Consider the following 22,383-nt stretch of genomic DNA (forward strand, 5'->3'; position numbering starts at 1 on the left):
GAAGGTACCAGCATTCCATGAGCCTTTGACATTTAATTATGCCAGCCACATGACCACGGAGACATCTTCAGACAGTGCTGGTTCTTCAGCTTTGTAATGGAGATGAGCACTGCCCCCTAAAGATGGAAATGACTAGCACGTATGTGCAAGGGGAACCTTTACCTTTACTTTTATTTAGCATTCAGATCTGAACTATTTTGCCCACAAAGAAACCAGGAAAAGCCTCCAGCTGGTATGTTGTCCAGCTGTGCCTCTCCAAAAGATTCCAAGCAAAATAAAAAACATTTTATTTGTCCTGAAGACAAATAATGCATTTTCATTCATATTGCCACTGAATAGGCCCAAACATGGGTGCATTCTAGTCTGTGGTTTAATTCACTTTTGGTTTTATGAAATCCAAGAATTTTTTAAGTCACTTCATTTTTAGAGCACCTCCATAAAGAAAGGGAGCTGCTTAGGATGACTAGGAAGAGAACTCACAGGAACAATCTCATGTAACACTCAGGACATATCTATATTCCAAAAATCAATGAAATCCAAGCTATTGTCCCCAAGTGCCCTTTGGAATCCTCAAGTGCCCTTTGGAAACACCCAGGATCTACAGGATCCATGCAACCCTAAACCAATGCCAATTACTCTCCCAAGGCATTGATTGAAGTCTTCTGGAACCAAAAGTCAGAGAAACATCAATACCTGTTCTGAGGTGACATCTAAGAGTTTGAGAAGGGTTTCTTCAATGTAGTAGAACAATCATTAGCCCCAGCTTATTTCTATGATCTTGAGGTAAAGGGAACTTGCATCCAATTACAACTAAGGAAGCACTACTTATCATTGTCAAAATCTTCCAAATCATCACAACCATCCTTCCTCCTTGGCTTTGGAGTATAGTCACTAAAGGATCTGAAGCAATGAAATATGATTGTCTTATGTGCTGTCTAGCCAGCACCAGATCAATTTTTGAGGCCACTGTTGGACTGCTGTTGCTGCTCCAGTCACTGTTCCAGGTTTTCCTCTGGAAGGCCCCTATTCCTGGCTTATATTCTGTCACTGGCCTCTGACTCAGTGCCATTCAGAGCAGAAGTTCCATTTAGTGGACAGGACACCTTGACTAGTTATCCCATGACTGCCTAAAGAACAACATTGATCTGTTGTCCTCAGTGGATGAATATCCTTAATAGACTACCATTAATTCCATTTCTTCCTTCCTGTCTCCTCTCTTGTCCAAAGATAATTCTCCTCTTCTTCAACCACTTCTCATCCCTTTCCATCCAGAACATCCCATAATTTGCAGCAACATCTCAATCTTACATCTTAGATCTTGATTCCATTCCCTTCTTCCTTTCTTATCATTCTTCTACTATTCTGTAAAAAATCATAATGGGGGAAAATTATTAAATCATAACATTCCTTCAGCTATATTAAATTCTCTTTCTTTCCACCCCCATATCCAACATTTTTGAGAAGGGTTGTTTGGTGTTTTATCCATTCAAGAAGAAAAAGCATGACCAAAGAACAAGCCTTTGAACTGTCAAGGAATGTTCTGAATGTAGGGACCCAATTAAGATCAGTACTAATATAAATATACCAGAAGAGATTTACAGAAAAGGCACAAAGATGGCTCTAGTTTATAGTCAAGTCATGCACAAGAAAGCTGAAGGTTTGGATTAAGGAGCCTGGTATGCTTATTCATCCAAAACAGTAGAAAGGGACATAAAAAGAGTTGAGCCATTCTTTCCTCCTGACAAAAGTCCAACAGTCATCAAATACTGTATTTACCTGAAAGGAAGACAAGGTTATTTTTCTGCATAATTACTTGTAAATGGGACTGTGTGGGTGGATAGAGACAGGTCTTCTTAGTTTTGCTGAGAATACAGTTCTGGAGAAAGATGTTGTTAAAAGGGAGAATGAAGGGGGAGATGTAAATTACTGAAAGAGAAGAAAAGGTTTGTCAGGAGCACCAAAGAAGCCAATGTCACATGGGAAATAGGGGCAGAGAGAACCAGGCTTCCTGGATTTCCTTTCTTTGAGGCTCTACCCTTGAAAATCTTCAGTTGGTGGAAAACATCCACGGACAAAAAGTTTTTCATTACAGACATTCAATCTCTACCCATGTCAGGAGTAAGGATTGATAATGAGGAATACCATGGTGACTAAATGGAAATGGAAGTTCTAAGCTTGCTTTCATGGAAGCAAGAGCCACTTACTATTTAATTTTAAAGCATAGGTTCCCTTATCTTACAACCAATAATCTCTTTCACCCAAAGTTGTTGCAAACAGAAGTAAACCAGCAAAATACCCAAAAGATTTCTTCTTCAGATTCCACCCTAATGTAATAAGCTGAGCTAACTGGATCCATTCCCTGCATAGCAGCCAAAGCCTGTGTAAACTTACCAGGGACTAAAAGTCAATGGACTAAGTGGGACTTTCAACAAAGCAAGTTCAGAAATCTGAGGCAGATTCCTATTTTTACTCTTGTACAAGTGTGTACATGTGTATGCAACAGGGTAGTTTTTGAAAATGGTTTTTGTATGGGAGATCCACTAATAGTATTGATGAGTGACTTTATTTGTAAATAGTAGCATTTAAATCAATTATTTTGAATTAATTTAATTATTTTTTGTTGTTCTCATTCTCTCTAGGTTTTGTTCTTGTTTTGTTTGTTTCCAGTAGTCAGCTCTGGAATATATATCAATAGATCAATAAATGAGTTAAATGTCCACATTTGTGGCTGGAAAAGTAAAATCTCCAGAACTGGGTTCTTTGGTTCTCTATCTCTCTCTGTCTTTGTCTCTGTCTCTCTGTCTCTCTCTCTCTCTCTCTCTCTCTCTCTCTGTCTCCTTGTCTCTGTTTCTCTCTATATATGTACAATATGTTTATATAGGGTCATTTTCCTTTCAAGTAAGTATTCATAATCAGTTGTTTAGTATGTCTTTTGATATCTTGCAATATCTCATGTGCAGGATGGGATGGTGTCATGTGCCAAATATCAGTGTTTGGGCAAAGCTTGGAATTAAATGCTATTTCATATTGTATTTGTTTTAATTAAAATGTTAATAGGAATGTTTGAAAACAGCTGAACAAATGGATTCCCTTACATCTTTCAAAGAATAAGGAAGAAATGACATAAATCAAGAGTTTAAAACTTATCCTCAAAAGAAGATGAATGGATAAGCAAGAACTGATTTTGATTTGGATAAATATTACAAAAATCTCCTGGATAAAATAACTGGTAGTTTGCTTTATTAAGCAAACTGAAGCATTTCTGTTAGCATCTCAAAGAACTGACTAAATAAACTGTTGAAATTATGGTCTAATTATGTCCTTTAGTTATTATAATAATATCCATAAATCAGACATGAAAAAAACTTTGTAGCTCATTTCAGAATCTATCTACTATAGAGTTATAGCATTTAACATATTAATTTCCAAACATTGTCATGCTAATGTGGTATTCTTACTTGAGAGTAAATTATGCAGATACATGCATAGTATGGAGCTGTACACCTTCTTCAGAACTTATCTGGGTTCTAATTAAGTTTTATTTGCAGTATAAGATATTCCATTATAAAGGCAATAGAATGGTAACTGGCAACTTAGACCTCTTACTACTTAGGGACACTTTTTTCCTTCTTCAAAAGCCTTGCATCCAACACAATGGATATTTTTGCATCCTTGGCATAGCCACAAATACATCATATCATATCATCTAATATAGAAATTAATATCTTAAAAATCCAAAACTGATTCTGGATTTGGTGGCCTTAGAGCATGAGGATTGGAAAAGAACTAGGTTTAATATTTAGCAGAAAGGATGAGTCACATCCCCTAGTGACTAAGGGATATGGCAATAGGAAACTTTTAACTGCTTCTCTCAATTACCTTCACCAATTATGACTGTTTTATCATTAGATGGATACAAACTTGGGCACACAATTATGTCCAAAAAAAAAATGTGCATGTCAAGTTAAAGTTGGCAGGTGAGTAGCTTAATACAGAACTCAGTTCTAGACCCAGGACAGTTTAATATATTTATAAACAAAGAGAGGTTTGTTTGATTGATAGTTCAATACCATTAAGCTGGTGTCAATTCTTAGGTACCATATAAATTGACTTTCTCCAAATGATCTGTCATCAATTGGCCTTTTAAGTCTCTCAGTGGTATTTTATTGTTGTAATCCAGTCTATCCACCTTGCTGCTGGTCATTCTTTTCTTCTTTTTCTTTTCACTTTCCCCAGCATTATAGACTTCTCGAAGGAGCTGGGTTTTCATATAATGTGTCCAAAATCTGGTTTGAGCCTTGTCATTTGTGCCTTGAGTGAGAACTGGGGATAGATTTGTTCTATGATTCATTGCTTTGTTATCCTGTTTATCCATGGTTTTCTCAAAAGGCTTAATACTTAAATCTGTTAATAGTCATTCTTTCCTTCTTCCTCAAAACCCAACTTTTGCATCCTTAAATTATCCCAGGAAAACTATTGCAGGAGTCTGATCTTTATAGATTTCATGGCTCCTGAGTATAGTTTTCAAGGCTTCCATTGGTGCTTTTCCAAATGCTAGTTTGGGGCATTTTCTTAACAGCTGGTTCTTTTACTGCTATTAGTTGATCCTAAAAGGTGAAATCATTCACCACTTCAATCTCTTCATTGTCCATTCTAAGGCTGGTTGTTGTACCTATTGTCATTTGTTTGGTCTTTATATTTATTGTTAGTCCCTTTTTTTCATGATACTCCTTAACTTTCACCACTAGTTCTTGCAGATTATTTCAATTTTTAACTCCCAGAGGAGTGTCATCATTATAGCAGAAGTCATATATGTCACTTCCTCCAATTTTAAACCATTTCCATCACCTTCAATCCAGCTGCCCTCAGTACATATTTAGCCAGCAGGTTGAATACATAAGAAGAGAGCATATGGCATTATTCCTTTGCTGACCTGAAACCAGTTTATTTTGCCATTTTTTATAGGACTGTGACTCTTTGTTCTGTAAGGACAATGAGTTGAACTGGGATTCCCATTTTCTAAAGGATATTTTATAGCCTGCCATAGTTGATGCATATATTTTAGTATTCACACACACACACACACACACACACACACACACAGAGAGAGAGAGAGAGAGAGAGAGAGAGAGAGAGAGAGAATGTTGGCCACCACATCATTCTCTAGATTTGCTGACATAGTTTACTTAGAACCTTTACTGATTTTTCTTCTGTGGCTTGTCATATTTCTGTGGATATCCCATCAATTTCTTTGGCATACTGTGAAGTAGGGAATGGAGTGCTGATTTAGCTTCATCTTCTAATATTACAGGCTCTTTTAAGCTTCACCTTCTAATATTATAGAATCTTAAAAGCAGGGAGTATCTTCTAATATATTTTGGTTGTTAGCATCTTTACCATATAGGAATGAGAAAACCATACTGGATTACAAGTTGAATTAAGGCAATATTCTGATACATATGCAGAAAAAGTAAATTTAGTCTTTGGTTGAATTCACAGAAATATGTCAAGATCAAAAAAGGCATTGTTCCTCTCTATTTTCTTAAATAGTTTTTATTGAAAGTTTTAATAACAGTAAAAGAAAATACAAACTAAACATAGAAAGAGGGGAAAAGTAAAGAAAAAAGAGAATAAAAGGTGTGCAGTAAAAATAGAAGAGAAATTTTTAAAAATGTAAAGAAGTAACTTCCAATCTTCATCACAACAAATACACACATAATTTATAATGTAATGCTATATGCAAGTATCTCTTCTTTTAATAATCCATCATCCTTACACAAATCCATAAGTCATTAACATTTCAGTCCTAGTATTAGCAAAAAGTCCATAAAAGGATCCTAGACTTATACAAACATCTATAAGGTCTAGTCCTTTAATTGTTTATAGCTTTCTTGAACCAAATTCTTATTTATCTTTTTTGCTGTTTATTTTTAATTCTTTAAGTTGTCAAATGTTTTTTCTATTATTCAAGAAGTCACCATAAGGGTTTTCAAACTTGCTATTTTGAAGATTTCTAATACCTTAAGATAGCTGAATAGATAATTTCAAAGTGATTAGAAAGTGAGTTAGAAAACTCAGTATCCTCTAAAAGTCAGCTTTCTGCCATATTTGAGAGCATGGTGGTTCTTTTCATCTCTAGCATTCAAAACTGTGGGGAAATGTTCTTCTGCAATCTCCCCATGAGGATAAGCCATCTAGAGCAAAAGCAGATCCTCTCCTTATGTATAGAAGTTCTGTGGAATCAGTATTCTCATGGTCCTTAATCACGATCATCACTGAGGCTCATTTATGGACATCTTAGCTTGCCATTCCTCACCTAGAAGCTCATTGTTCCACTCTATTGTATTCTGATGTAAACTACTGTAATCTATTGTGTATATACTGCACTACTGTGTCCAATTCAGGCTACATATTTTAAAGGATATTGATCAACTAAATTATGTCTAGAAGAAAATAAAAATAATGAAGGGATCTGGAAGTAACATACAGTATAAATAATATACACATGGGAAATGGTTGAAGGCGAAGCATTAGCTATACTTTGACTGGAAAAGAGGAGTGTGGGGGAGCCATGATATCTATCTTCAAGTCTCATGAGATCTGGCATATAAGAAGATGAGATAAAGCTCTTCAGTATTGATCCAGAAAATAAAATAAGTCATTATTGGTTTAAATTAAAGCAAAACAGGTTTTAATTGAGCACCATGGCATTTGCACAGTGGCTGCCAGAGTGATAGGATATACCGGCTATATTATGTGTCTAGTCAGGGGACTGTTGTGTTTGAGGAAAATGGAATGCTTCAACATGGTAAATATTTCCATTGTTAAGCAGAAAGCTTCAAACTCATCAGCAAATTTTTACCCTGAGGGGAAATAGCAAAAAGCTTACACTGCCTTTCAGGATTGGGGAAGGGGAGAGAAACCAAGAGGACAAGAAATGAATCAGGCCATGATCCAGAAGAATTCAACCAAAGGAACTTCTTCTGTAAAACACAGAAAAATAACTCCCTTCCTCTTCAGCTCTGTTCCATGAAGCTGATCCTTCTCCTTTCTTCATGTGGAATAATATTTCCTTAGTCACCTTTCATTTTCTATCCAAACCAGGTGGTTGAGGATGGAAGCTGCAATTCAACACAATCACTCTGAATTGCACTAAGTGGAAATAGCACTTACCAGTAATGTCAAAGATATTTTGCAAGCGGTTTCTATCATGGCACACAGTCAGTGGGACTATTCTCCCACACCTTCTTCTCTGCTGTCCTGTTTGTTTTAACTACCCACTCAGATTCTTCCCCCTGGCCAAGTTTTGTGATGAAGGAAGCCTCCCTTTGCACTTTGCAAAACAGCCTGGAACTTCCGCCATCTGTAACAGTGTGAGGGAATTATATCTTGATAGACTGGGAGAAGAACCCCACCTGGAAGAATACTTGGATAAGATATGGCTTAGCTTCCAGAAGGAATGTGGCATACCTCTCAGAGGAGACTGTATTTACTTTCTTGGGCTCTAATGATGATGGGGGAGAAATGTACTTTCAGGTTTGCAACATTCTGTTGATGTAACCTTACAATAAGGTGGAATTATCACACTTGAGCATATGCCTCCAGCACACAAGGCTGACACTACCTTATCATAGCTATACTGCTTTCTTTCTCTGCTGACTTCTTGTGGTCAGTTACAGCACTGTCTCAGCCAATGCTAACCTTCTCTCTTGAGTATTGAAGATTTGTCCTGAAATTAATACAAATTCCAGCTCTTTTGTAGTGCAATGATGGTTTATTCATTATATCAGCAAACAAAAACTCTTATCTGACAAGGAAAGCTAAAAGCCAGGCAAGGCTAGCATTGAGTTTGAGTTTGTTCCCTTTCCTTTTATTACCATTATCATGAGATCACCACACCACACCCAGGCCTATATGCGATTCTAGTTCTGGCCATGCCTAACCCATTATCCCTAAATACTATTAACCCTATAATATGTCTACATCCCTAACCTATTCCGACCCTCACAAACTGATCCTCACCTGGTGCCACCTTCACCATGTTTAACCTAAGGCTTAATTACCACCTATATGTGCCCCAACCCCCCTCTAACAATATGCATCACAGCAATACATGAAAAGAGCCATTTCCAGCCCCGCAGTTGTTTAAGAATCCATCCCCCAGCCCCGCAATTGCTTCAGAATCCATCCTGCAGCGACTCTCAACACCATTGGCCAGCACACAAGCAGAAACACAGGACTGGCAACAGCAGAGATAAGGTGACATTCTCTACGACCATTCTCCATGACTTGCTGTGAGGTGTGTTTGGAGCTGAGGGGCTCCATAGCGAACTCAGAGCCCGATGCACTGGGGACAACATGTCCTGCAGTCTACTGGTGGTGGTGTATGGGATTCAATCCTTGCTACTGTATTGTTTCTTCTTCCCCAAACAGACCAATCATTTCCCTGAAAGTAGCCTGCATTATATTTTGACAAAGCAGCAACCCTTCCAGATTTTTTGACTAACGTTGGTAAAGGATGGGCCAAAGACGCACCAGTTCTTAAGGTCAACATAATTTCCTTCAGTCTCCAGGAAGGGAGTAAAACACATCAGAATAGATATATGGTTGAGCCCTTATATGCTGCAGATTTGCCCTCTCTATAGATGGACTTCCCTCTCTCTATCAGCAGTCCCTTTGGGGTCTCTTTGACAATGTTTCCAATCTCTCTGAAATGCCAGCACTGAAATGTCAGGAGCAGTTAAACGCAGAAGATAAAGAACCCTCCCACGGGTGACAAAGTTGAAAGTGTTTGGGCATGGTATCAATAAAATAGCAAGAGCCGAAAATGTGGGGTATAATTATCATACAGGGCAGGTAATTATTTTCCACACTTGGAGCAGCTCCAGATAGAATTGATATGGCAGCTTAAATTGTGCTGATCTGCACGGCACAAGAACTGAACTCCTTGTCAGCACTTGATCATTCACAAAGGGTTGACTGAGTTGACTAATATTTTCTGAGTTGACTAATATTGTGTTGAGCTGCTGTTGAACACAGATGGTGATCATATTTTTACAGAGGGTTTTTTTTTCCCCTGTTCATTCTCAATGCTGCAAAATTATAACTTATACGTGTTTGGGAGAACACATTGTTCTTGATTATTTCATTTAAATTTTCTTTAATTTTATATGTAAGCTGCCTTGAGATTCTGAGTCTGAGAAATTAAAAGTAATCTATTTAAATAGCCAGTTTTCTTAGAAATCTATGGGGAAAGCTGAAATGTGAATGGAAGAAAGGAAAAGAATTCTGGGCCAGCTTCCAGAAAGTTAGTCATGTTAGTAGCTTGCAACAAAAACATCACAGTCTCACAGCACCTTAACAACAAATTTATTATGACATAAGCCTATATGGATTGCTTCATCAATCCTTTGCAGGAAAAGAAGTATTATATATACACTTTTTAAATTTATTTTAATTTATTTATTTTTTTGTCAAGTGATCATAAGATAACAGGTATACGTATAAACATACTTATGAATACATGAAATGGATACATATAAGAAAAATAAAAAGAAACAATAGGGCAGGGCCAGTAGGCACGTTGGTGCGCTTATGCACACCCCCTACAGACCTCTTAGGAAAGGGGTGAGGTCAATAGTAGACAATCTAAGGTTAAAGTTTTTGGGGTTTGGGAAAGAAACCACAGAGTCAGGTAGAATATTCCAGACATTGACCACTCTGCTGCTGAAGTCGTATTTCCTGCAATCAAGTTTGGTGCGGTTTACCTTGAGTTTGTATCTATTATGTGCTCTTCTATTGTTATGGTTGAAGCTGAAGTATTCATTGACAGGTAGGACATTGCAATGTATAATTTTAAATACTATACTTAGATCGGATTGAAGGCGGTGTAGTTCTAGGTTTTCTAGGTCTAGAATTTCAAGTCTGGTGGCATAAGGTATTCTACAACGAGTAGAGGAGTGGAGAATTCATCTTGTGAAATATTTCTGGACTTTCTCAACTGTGTTAATATCATATACGTAATGTGGGTTCCAGACTGATGAGCTGTGTTCAAATATTGGTCTAGGAAATGTTTTGTATGCTCTAGTTAGTAGTGTGATATTACCAGAGAAAAAGCTACGTAGGATTAGGTTAACAACTCTTAATGCCTTTTTGGCGATGTAGTTACACTGGGCTCTAGCACTTAGATCATTAGAGATGAGTATTCCAAGGTCCTTGACAGAGTTTGGATCATCAACAAGGTCTTGACTATTCAGCTTGTATTTTATTTTCTGATATATATTTTTTTGCCAATATGTAAGACAGAGCATTTATTTGTTGAGATTTGAAGTTGCCATTTGTTTGACCATTCTGATACATTGTCAGGGTCTTTTTGAAGGGTAGCAGTATTGTCTGTGGTGTTGAATAGCTTTACATCATCAGCGAAGAGAACACAGTTGCTCTTAATATGACCACAGAGGTCATTTATGTAGAGTATGAGAAAGTTGGTCCTAGAATGCTGCCTTGGGGGACACCACTGTTGACAGGTACAGAATTTGATAGGATGCTCCCAATTTTAACCATTTGTTGTCTATTTGACAGGAATGCTTCTATCCAGTTATGCAGGTGTCCAGAGATACCATACGATTTTAATTTTAGGAGTAGTTTGTCATGTTCCACTGAATCAAAGGCTTTACAGAAGTCTATGTAGATTGTGTCTATTGCTTTGCCCTGATCTAGTTGTGTAGAAGAAAAATGGTAAAAAGAGATAAAGTGCGAATAATAAATAAAAATGCTAATTAGATGTGATGTTGATATTGGATATCTTGTTCTTTAATATGTGAAAGGGGTTATTAAAATTTCCCAATGAATCCAGGTATTAAACAGAAATGAAGGTTTCTTATCCAATAGAAAGAGAATGAAATATGTATTGATAGGCTGTTTCAACGATCAAATTACAGCAATTCACACTGGTTTAACCAAACTCCCGGAACAGTAATTGGTTTGAACTGATTTCTGTTTCCATATGAAAAATGAAGAATGAGAGGACAAAACCAAGAACACCAACTCAAGTCTGATCTTTACGTAATCAGAAAAAAACCACCTCTCATCATATCTGAAGTGCAATTTTATTTATAATCCTTTGTTTTTATGTTTTATTCTGCCTTTATTTTATAAATTTTATTTTATTTTATAAATAACTCAAGGTGGCAAATATACCTAATACTATTTCTTCCTATTTTCCCCATAACTACAATTCTGTAAGGTGAGCTGGCCTGAGAGAGAATGACTGATCCAAAGTTACCCTGCTTCCTTTCATGCTTAAGGCAGGTCTAGAATTCACAGTTTTCCTGGTTTCAAGCCTGGTGCCTAACCACTAAACCAAACTAGACACTCCTTCCATTCCCCTCAAATGGCTGTGGCCAGTGGTAGGATTCAAAACATTTTACTACAGGTTCTGTGGGCATGGCTTGGTAGGCATGGCATGGCTTGATGAGCATAGCTTGGTGGACATGGCAGGAGAAAGATACTGTAAAATCTCCATTCCCACCCCACTCCTGGGGGAAGGTTCCTGCAAAATCCCATTCCCTCCCCACCCCACTAATCTGATTTCCAGTTCCGTTCTCCTGTCCAGGGCAACAAAAGAAGATCCAGCCGATCAGCTGGGACTTGGGAGGCAGAGAATAGATGGGGGCGGGGCCAGTCAGAGGTGGTCTTTGCTGGTTCTCCAAACTACTCAAAATTTCCGCTACTGGTTCTCCAGAACTGATCAGAACCTGCTGAATACCACCTCTGGCTGTGGCATTTCTATTTCTCTGAAATTCAATTGTTATCTGAATTTTCTTTGCATCTAGCTGTTAAGGCTAAAAGAGAAATAAGATCCAAGGCGGTTGACATTCATAATAAAAGATAGCTAACAATAGGTTTCAAGTGGGGGGGGACATGAACAGATAAATGAGTCTCTGCAATAGTACGCCCTGAAATTACTGGCAGTGTATAATCACATTAAGCTGGTCTAGAACAAAATTAAGCAGGGTCAGATCGAGTTAATACTTAGAAGACACCAGGAGATCCTGGGACATAACTGATTAACTAAAATAAAAACATCTCAGCACAAGGCAATGGGAAACCACTTATATAGCCCCTGTAGTCATGAATTCAATCCATAGGAGTCTTTGTCTTTAGGCACAGTAATACATTCCATTAAAATGTTGGTTAAATGTGGACTTTTTTTACACAATATTATTAAGAGGTGTTTGATCAAATAGTCTAAGAAGGTGTCATCAGATGCACTTTAAGAAATGTGGAGGCAGAAGAATCCAATCTAGCTTAAAGAGACACAGGCAGAAATAGTTAACCAACCTTAGCTTTGCCAGTGTGAGTCACTGCCCCAAATCAAGTGACAAGTCTGTTCTCACCCAACATACATCTTCACAGCATCAGTGACTCTGGAAATTGGCAAGTGTTATGCGTAGCTTCTTCACTTCTTGTTGATGACTGATTTTCTTCCCTTCCATTACCTTTCTCTCCATCTTTCTCTCTTGCAACATTTTGAGCCAAGAGCACACATTTTTTCTACAAATGCCTTCTGCCTGAAAAGCTCTTGACAGGGGAGGAAAAATGTTTTTATGTTTCTGCACCAAAGTGTCTATTTCCTGAGCTCTTCAGTTCCTTCTGTGTATTGTAGCTGATGGTTTTGGTGTAGCAAATAACCTTTTCATGCACAATCAGCAGGCACTGCGGAGGACATTTAAACATTCCCAGAGGGGGAAATAGAAGTTGAGATCATTTAAAAATTCTGGCAAATAGCTGAGAATGGGGATCTAATGTTTCTGCCCTCAGAGGCAGCAGAAACTTCTCCAAATCTCCTTTCTTAAATGGGGAAGGGAGGGAGGGGAAAGGGGAAAGGGGAAAGGGAAGGGTGCTGGGAGCTCTATTGTGGTCATAGTGTTCCTCTTAACACTGTACTTTAAATAGTACTTGTCAGCTTCAGGGCCCAAGTATAATTGTGTCTCACTGCACAGGATGATAGATGTGGACTAACTGTGTGGATCTGTGTGGATTTCTTCTGTTTTATAGAGAACTCCCAGCATTTGCAAAACATCCTGTCCAATGTGAAATCTCCATAGTCAAATAAATCCTTTCTACTCCTTTCCACACACATGCCTTTATTCTTCTCAAAATATTTCCATGTGATTAACACAGGGGCATTCCCTAAAACCAGAGAGTTGAGGCCAAGGAGTACGATTTCCCCCCTACCTGTTTGCTTTTCTATCTGTCTGCTACGAATGCCTACTCGTTCCATCCAATGCCTACTCTTTCCATCATGCATCTGATTCCAATCGTCCTCTTTCTGCTTTTACCCACCCTCATCTCCTCTGGAATTCCTTTGACAATGAAAATCTGTTGTACCAAACAAGTGTAACTCACAGGAAGTGATCTTTCTCTGAGCCACTGTCTGTATGTAAAAACGTGTATTCTCATCATTAATTTTAACAAGCAGCTTCTCCCAATGGAAAAATACTTTGGAATGACAACAGCAAAAAAAAAACAAAAAACCAGCAGCTGTTCCTGACAGCTACCACTTCTTTTTTCTATCTTCTTCCTTTCACTCTTTTCCAACCTGTTTTCTCACAAAGGCATTAAAATTAAGCAGATTCTAAAAACACTTATGCTCTTCATTGAAGTTCATCAATTTTGTATGAAGCATAGTCACTAGAATTTCTCAGTCTACTGACTTTACCACTGAAGTATCAGAATATCTAGTTAAAATATAATTGTTTTAAAAACTAAGCAAGAAGATTTTTTTTTCAAAGGACATCAGCATTCATGTTGCTCTTTTAAAGATCTTCCCTAATTTATATTGAGATTTTGGATTTAGAACATGCTAGGCCAGAGAGAGAGAGAGAGAGAGAGAGAGAGAGAGAGAGAGAGAGAGAGAGAGACCAATATTATTCAGATTTTTTCTTTGCAGAAATAACTGCCATTTGAAAAATTCCAAAGTCCACATTGAGGCTATATCTGAAATCCACTCAGTTGTATGCCTAAAATCGGCCTATCTTTTCAGTACAGACCTATATTAGAAGAGCCTCAATTTGGTTTTCCCAGAAGCATTAAACTATTTTGCAAAATAAAAAGCCAACTGTCATCTTCTCCACAAGGATGGAGAATGGGCTGACTACTCACTATAAGATGAACAGAATGGGAAAGTATATAGCAATACTTTGATGCAGTATAATAATCTATTTCAACAGACAAAGAATAACTGAGCTTGCTCTAACAGAGGAGCTGGATGAGGAGGTGAAAGGTAGCTGACTAACAGATAATAGCTCTGATAATAAAACTGGAATGAAAGCATCTTCATTTACTAACTGGATCATAGTTAAAGGTTAAATAATAAGCTCTTAATAGAAATGTCTGGGAGAACATAAAGTATATGTACGAGTTAGAAAAAAGTACTTTTGGGATACTATCAGGCATAACCAACATACCAGATAAAAACTTTGACCAATTTTTTTTAAAAAAGATGTCTGATCATGAACACCGGTGTCTGGTGTTTTATGAACACCAGCTTCATGAACACCAGAGGATTTTCACAGCAGGTATGTTGGCTCCTTATTGAATTTAGAGATATGAGTTATATATAGCAGCAATAACAATTAGAATGTCCAGATTTTTAAAAAGAAAGGACATAGATCCATGTCCTCAAGTGGAAGCTCTGAGCTGCTAGAGGATTGGTATGCTTTATATACTTCATTTACCTGATTGAAGAATGATATCATATATAAGTTCACCCACCCCAAAGAATGAAGATTAGAAGATCAAACAAAACATTAATGCACACACAAGCATACCTATACATTGCCAAATTGCTGTACCTTATTACCTATGACTACCCATTCCCCATCAAACCAATTTTCCACAAAGTTGGATTAAGTTAACAGTAAAGAGATATATGGAAAACTCTCTTTGTTGGTGGTCAGATGGTTTTTTACAGCCCAGGTATTATTGCCCCAATCTGTCTATGAGCACACTTGCACACAGAAAGATACAAACACAACTCATAACGTGTACATAATAACTAAAAACCACACTCCAAAAAAAACCCCAACAACACCAACAAGCAGAGCCAATTTTAAAACCAAACAGTAAGTCAATGTTTGCTAATTAAAATTGTCAGTACCACCTTATTAAAATTAATTGATTACTCTCTTTGTATATAGCACAAACAGGCCCTTGTGATGAGCTACAAGTATAAGGAAATCTATGCATGCTTGCTATGGGGGAGTAGATACCTCACTGAGTTCAGTAGCCGTTAATTCCCAAGTTCTGTTCAGTCTCTTTGCCATCTTTATCTCCCTCCCCAGTATAGAAGATCAGTGTCTCCAATGGAGCGTAGCTGCATCCATGGAGGTTCTACACAGATGGAGGCTACTCATTTTCCAGAGTCAATGGAGGCTCCCCAGTGAAAAAACTCATCCTCTGCACATGGACAGTTACAAGGGGAAGCAGGCCTGGTTTGCTTTTCTCCATACTTAGAAAGCAATAGCAGGGGCCCCTCCTCCACTCTTTCCTTCTTTTTAGTCACTTTCCACTTTTCACACATTCTTTCATTTTCGGTAGCATTTTCCTCTACTACTGAATTCTCAGCAAATATAAAACCCAATCATTTTTGAAGTGAATGATAATTACTGTGGGGGGACTAACTAAGGCGACTAACTTTTTTACAATGAGAAGGAGGACACAAATAAATTGAAGGAAAAAAAAGTAAAGCCACTTGCACATGGCGCACTCTCTCAAAACAATTCTCCTGTGTGGAGCGCATGCGTCTCATAATCGCATCTTGCCGCACTGTACTGAGCCTTGATGAATCGTCATGTCAAATACCAATACATCACATCACACACAATGGGTCAGATCAGCATCGATCAAATACGGAGATTTACAGATTAGTCTTCAAATATCAAAAAGGTGGACATGTAGGAGGACACTTTTTGAGAGAGGACAGAACTTACAAAAGAGGGACTGTCCTCCCTAGAGGAAGATGATTGGTCACCTTAATAAAGCATGAGTTGTCAAATGATGGACAGGACAAAGATCCAGGAATCCTTATGAAACCGTCCATTCCCAAGCTTTTTGTGGCCTGCTTCAAACTGGCATAAAGAAAGAGGCACTTTAAAGTTTCGGCATGTCAGCATGTTGTCCTCAATCAAGGGTTTTGGAAAATGGGACTGTGCTTAAGGCATGACCAATCCACCTCTCTGAACATTATGGCTACATATGGGATTGGAAGGCTAGAGGCAAACTGACCTCTACTGGCCTGGAGAGAGCTTCTCACAGACCCAGGAAAACCACGAGATGGAGAAGGAGCTGCCTTCTCAATCTTTAATTTTCGCTCTCTTGATTATTTTTCTCTCTTTTGTCTCGCGTGTGTTGGATTTTGAGCCAGCATGTGGGCTCCATATTATGTATTGTGCTTTAAAAACGTTAGGCACTTCACAAGTATTAAGGCATGGTAATTCAGAAACTAGAACTTCTGTGAATAATAGATCACAGCAGTATTCTATCATTAGTGTGTGGGGAGGAAAGCAGCATGGTGCATGCATGCCTTTATTTAAATTTTTTAGCCCTCTTTTATAAGGTGTCATATCTTTCTCTATCATTGTTGCATTAGTGACCAAATTATAACAGTTGTTATTATGCATGTTGAGCTGGCTTTATAGAATTCCACATTGGCTCCTTGACATACAAAAGTAATAAATTGAAGATATAGTCTACCCTGGGATAGACTCTTTCTCTTCCTTTCTCCTCTTCCTGAATTTTGCAGTATCTGTCAACTTGTCTGGCACACAATTCTTCATCCTGTTATCATACAATTTCAGTTTCCTCACATTTTTCAATCCATTTTCCTGATTACAGACCAAGCATTTATTATAAAAGTAGTCTGTAGGTTTTTGACAGGTATAGTTTTGGACAGACATTAACTCTAAGATCTGTTTACTCACTCTTAACTTCATGGTAGTGCAGCAAGATTTCCAACATCTTCATCTTTAACCTCATTAGAAAGAGCAGGAGAAGCAGTTGTGGGCAGGAAATGCATGTGGCTGAAATTTATCTACTCAATCATTCCTAACCAAATATTCCTTAAGTAGTTATGTAACTGTGCAGTGTTGAACTGTGCAATCTTTTAATGTAGAAGAGCATTTTGCTTAAGTATGTGGATACATGTTCATCAATGGATTTTGCATTTTTTGTGTGCACATCATCCATTTCTGGGCTTTTTCTTTTTCTCACCATGTACATGTATACATTCGAACTAGACTGTGTTGTTTCTCCATGTCAGATAATAAATATGGGTATATGCATAATTATGTATGTATGTATTTATTTTGTCATGTTTATGTAGCATATATTAGAGGTGGTGACCCTTTGAGAGCTGTATGCACACAAAATTTCATTTTAAATTATGCTGTTTAGTGTACATTCAAAGTGACAATAAAGTTATTCTAAGTCTCTCAGTCATGCAAACTAGACTGTGTTGTTTCTCCATGTCATATAATATATGTGGCTATATGAATAATTTTTATTTATTCACTGTCATGTTTCTGTAGTGTATATTGGAGGTGGTGGCCTTTTGTGAGCTGTATGCAATGAAATTTCATTTTAATGTATGCCAATCACTGTACATTTAAAGCGACAATAAAGTTATTCTAAGTTTAAGTCTTCTACCATTCTTCACAACATTTATGGCATTAGATCACTTTCTCAATGTAGAATCTGTTTTGCTGTACTAATTAAATCTGGTTTATGGAATATCTGTGCAATATCTGGGAAACAAGAACTGCCAGGTAAGCTGTTTTATCTATAAAGTGTAGTATTAATATTTCTCAGGAACTTGGAATAGTATATTGGGAGCTATCAAAGTGGTTTTAATGAAATCAATGAAATTGAGATTGTTTATTGACTTATGGGAAAAGACATCTATTGTCTAGAAATCTATTCACTGTGTAAGCAAAAATATAAAATAGTCTTTTTAAAACTTCTATAGCAGCAGATGGTAAGGGGAACATTGCCCAGAATCTATATGGAATTCCTCATTTATGTCGGGCAAAAGGTGGAAGGAAAAAGAAAAACAGAGTGATCAGCAACAAGGTGGATGTGTTTGATTACAGTGGTGCTGAGTATACCATTAGAAGATGCTGAGAAGGATAATCCATATGACCAGTAAAAGTCAACACTAATTAGATGGCACACAATCAAAATGTACTCATGAAATAAGTATGGCTAGGAGATGGTCAATAAAGCAATTCATTGTTAAGAAAAGATGAAAATTGCCTAAAAAGTCTCTTCCTTTAAAAACAATTTCCTAATCAGAATATGTACTGAGAGAATTATGGTTTCTTGTGCTAATTCCTGCGCCATGATCTGAAATCTTCATCTGCTTTTCATTATCAGACTAAGAGCAGTAACAGCAGGCTACTCCGCCTGCAGTCTGCCTGCAATCCCCTGCACAGGCTTATCTTAGTTGTTCTGACATGATGATAACTCAGGAGTTGACAGGCAGCTCTACAAAACAATGAGCTGGCTCATGGAAGAATCCCCTGGGTGCCATTGTGGGAGTGAAGACCATTGTCAGCCTTGAAAGAAACCAACTAGCTTATACTTGCACATTTTAATTTTTTTTGAAGAATTGCAGTTCAGTGAAAAGCAGGTGGTTTCTGCAGGCTGACTAACTTGATGGCTCCTTGGCTTCCTTTGTTCCAAAAATGTACCTGTGTTTCTAAGTAACCTAAAAAACAATTGTCAGGAGAAAAAGGAAACCCTTGCAGGGCTCAAAGCCTGTCTGTGGATAATTAGCACCAGGTTGAGGTATCCCTGGGGGTGAGGTGAACTAATGGCAGAAGCAGCATCATGCCTTCCCAATGGAAGCTCCTTTTCTTTTATATGCCTTCACCTACAAGCAGAATTTACATCACAATGCCGCAACTCTATTTCATTGTTTTGATCCTACAAATGTACCTGCACATAGGATTACAATAAAAACTTCTTTAATGTAGCACCAGTTACCCTCAGGCTTAGAGACTGCAAATATGAACAAGAGTATAACTCTGTGGAAATGATTCCCATGTTTTCTACATCACTATAATGAGAATAGCTACAATATTTACAAGCAGGACTGATGCAATTTGCTTCAGCAACAATTAGGTTCTAATGTTCATGCACTCTAGAAAATTTCTTAAGGGAACGGGTGCATTTTATTGTGTAAATTTACATAAATCTTTTGTGTCAAGTTACCTTGGGAGACCAGCCAATACCAGCATTATACAGTGTCCTCCTTCTGCTAATGTAGCATCTAATACGGAGTTGAGATATCTAGAAACTATGAACATATCTTGATGGCTTTGGTTAATCATAGGCATTCTGCCTACTTTAAAATGTTTTTGTGAGGAAAGTTTGAATTAAAATTGGGCAGCAAGGAAAAAGAGAGTAGATTCTAACAGAGCTGTAACTCTACTACAGTGGAGAAAGTGGAGAAGAGCTGATTTTTAATGTTAAAAAGAACCAGCCAATCTTATAATGGATTTCTCCCACTATGCCTATTTTCTTTGTCAAAGCAAACCTGACCCTAACCCTTTACTAGGGATATGATTAGACAGGATTTTCTGCCAATTGTTTAAACTACTTCTTTTTTGAAAGGCCTATTGGCATTTGTTTATTTGATTGATTGATTGATTGATTGATTGATTTTCTATAATGTTCATCTCAACAAGTTACTCTGGGCAGCGTACATAATACTGGCATTCATGGTTACCTTCTGTGAGAATCTTGATATCTTGATTCCTAAATTAACAACCAACAGAAACAACTCCTGGGTCAATCAAAGTAGATTCTGAATCCTATCCTGCCAAGTAACTAGTTTATCTCTCTAACTACCATATTGCCTTATAGGAGATAACTCCTGGCTGGCTTTCTCTAAGCCAGATCATGTCTAATGTTCTTTAATGGAAATCGAGCAAGGAATATCTTGGCTATAATCTTGGTTAAAAAACATCATGGAAGAAACCAGTAGCGAAACCACTTATTTCCCATTAAAATGAACAGAAAGCCAGAAAAAACTTTGGTGTCCAGTAAAGAACCTCACAAATGTAACTGAAATGCTATTTTTGGTGTTCAGCAATATATGGCATGCTTTTCTGTCTCTTAATATTGACCTAGCTAAAGTCAATGGAAAGTGTAAACACAGGGCAGGTCTGGTCAATATATGCACCACTGTTGAAAGCTTTTAAGTGTTCTCTTACATATCTTTGTTTTCTTTCCTGTTGATGCTATTGATGGTTATGTTTTCTTTTACTTCTCTACTTATTAGTCCTTTCAGGGAAAAAAAACAAAAATAAAATCAGAACTACTCTTACGACACACCAGTAGCAAACCAATTAGTGGAGAATTATTTTTGTCTGTCATCTGCATTGCCACAGCCAGGACAAATTTGTCATGTTGATTGAAATTATCAAGGGAGTAAACAGTGATGTAGGCTTTTCAGAGGAAAAAAAAATCAGAATGTTTTTCTTTTGAAAATTTCCAGGGGACTAGATTATTTAGCAGTTGTTTCAGTGGCCTTGATTAGAGGATGGAGATTTAAACATCTCTGGGTCCAGAACAGTTCCCCCTGTATGACTGGAGCCTTATTGTAATCTCAGTTATATTAGAAAATGTAACTCAGTTACATCAATTTTTTTTAGAAAAAATCATTTAATTTTACTTCTTAGGGATATAAAGATAAATACCTTAAGATCTGTCATCTCAAAGGCATATGCTATGTATTTCATCTGAGCGGTTATTTGAAAACTTTACATTGTTTGGCGCTGCCCAGTTAGAAAAGTGCTGGGACAGTGGAGAACAAGCTGTAATTAGTAATGTAGTTTCCCTCAGCCAAATGGGTTGGGTCTACTATTCCCTGAATTCTCAGCCAGAATGATCAACAGTTTGCTGACCAGGGAATTCTGGGAGGTGAAGTACATGTTTCTTAACATTGCCAAGGTTAAGAAACGCTGCATTAGGCTTTGTTAGCATCATACATGTCTTACAGGATGCACTATAATATCTACCCCGATTTATGTTGATTTTATGAAGTAATACATGTTGGCATTTGGTGAGTTTATGCTGAAAAGAGTAGGCCTGAAAGAAGAAGAGACAGAACTGATTATTTATAGATTTGGAGATAAAGGAGGAAAGGGAAAGGGCAATTACTTGATAGAAAGAAATACAATAATTCTATCTTTTCTTTCTTTTTTCACTTTTCTTTTTTTCTATCTTTTTCTAATTTTTTCTTTGATTTTTATACTTTTATTTATTGAAAAATTCTATTTTTAAAAAAAGAGAAAAATGTAGGAATAGAACGACAGTACTAAGAGACACAACTTTATTCTTTATTCTTTATTAAGTCTTGTCTTGCTTGATGAAGACTTGACAGGTAAGTCTTTCAAAATGCTTCAAATTTGTGTTGGCTGTTTGTTTATATTTGTTGGCTCCCAACTCCAATGGACTCTACACTACATTGGCAACATTTATCCTTACAGCCACCTTTAAATAAGAGGTCCAAAATTCAGTATAGTTCCTCGTCAATTATTTTTTATATCTCTATACAAGGTATTTGTGCAAGTTTGCTGTTTCCATACTGCTGCTTCTGGCTGGCATATGCAGGAATTTTACTGCACGCATCAGGGTTTGTGTGATTTTGCTCCAAGTGTATCTCAGAGCCTTGTATTTCCATTATATGAATGTGCAATGGTTCACCTTCATGGCTGCCAGAAGAAATCATTTCATATCAATGTTCATTTACTATCTTGAGTTCCCTCAAGCAGTTTGCTGTGGAGAAGTCAACGGTGAAACTGTGATGGGCTGTACAGGAACAGTTAAAAAAAACCTGTCTAGTAAGCCAAGCCTTACAAAGAGTTGCCCTATTTTGCTGAATTCAAGCAGCCTCTGACAGTCCAGTGGCAGCTGGCAACAGATACATGTATCTAAGAGAATTAGGCATTTTATAAACTTTAATTAAATGAATTCAACTTTGTTTCTCAATTTTTTTTAACCTACTCTCTCCATCCAATCTGCAATATGAGGGTAGTAAGATCTGCCAACATACTCTGTACTGGCTGTGTTTAAAATTAGCATGGTAATGTATGTGATAAAATATGAACGACTTTGATCACACAATAGAAAACAGTTTAAATACATACTAAGCATTGTTAGCCAAACTACTCATTAGCTTTTGTCAGTGTTCTTGCTGGCTGGGAATACTGGAAGGTTTTTCTCTCAGCAGCACTTCTGCGGTTTCCTGCTGAGAAACATCACTGATCAAGAACATGGCATTTAAGAATAAAATTTTTGAACATTTCTTAGTAA

Source organism: Pseudonaja textilis, chromosome 1, assembly GCF_049901715.1.
Source record: "Pseudonaja textilis isolate UNSWEBS1 chromosome 1, rPseTex1.2, whole genome shotgun sequence".
Lineage (NCBI taxonomy): Eukaryota > Metazoa > Chordata > Lepidosauria > Squamata > Elapidae > Pseudonaja > Pseudonaja textilis.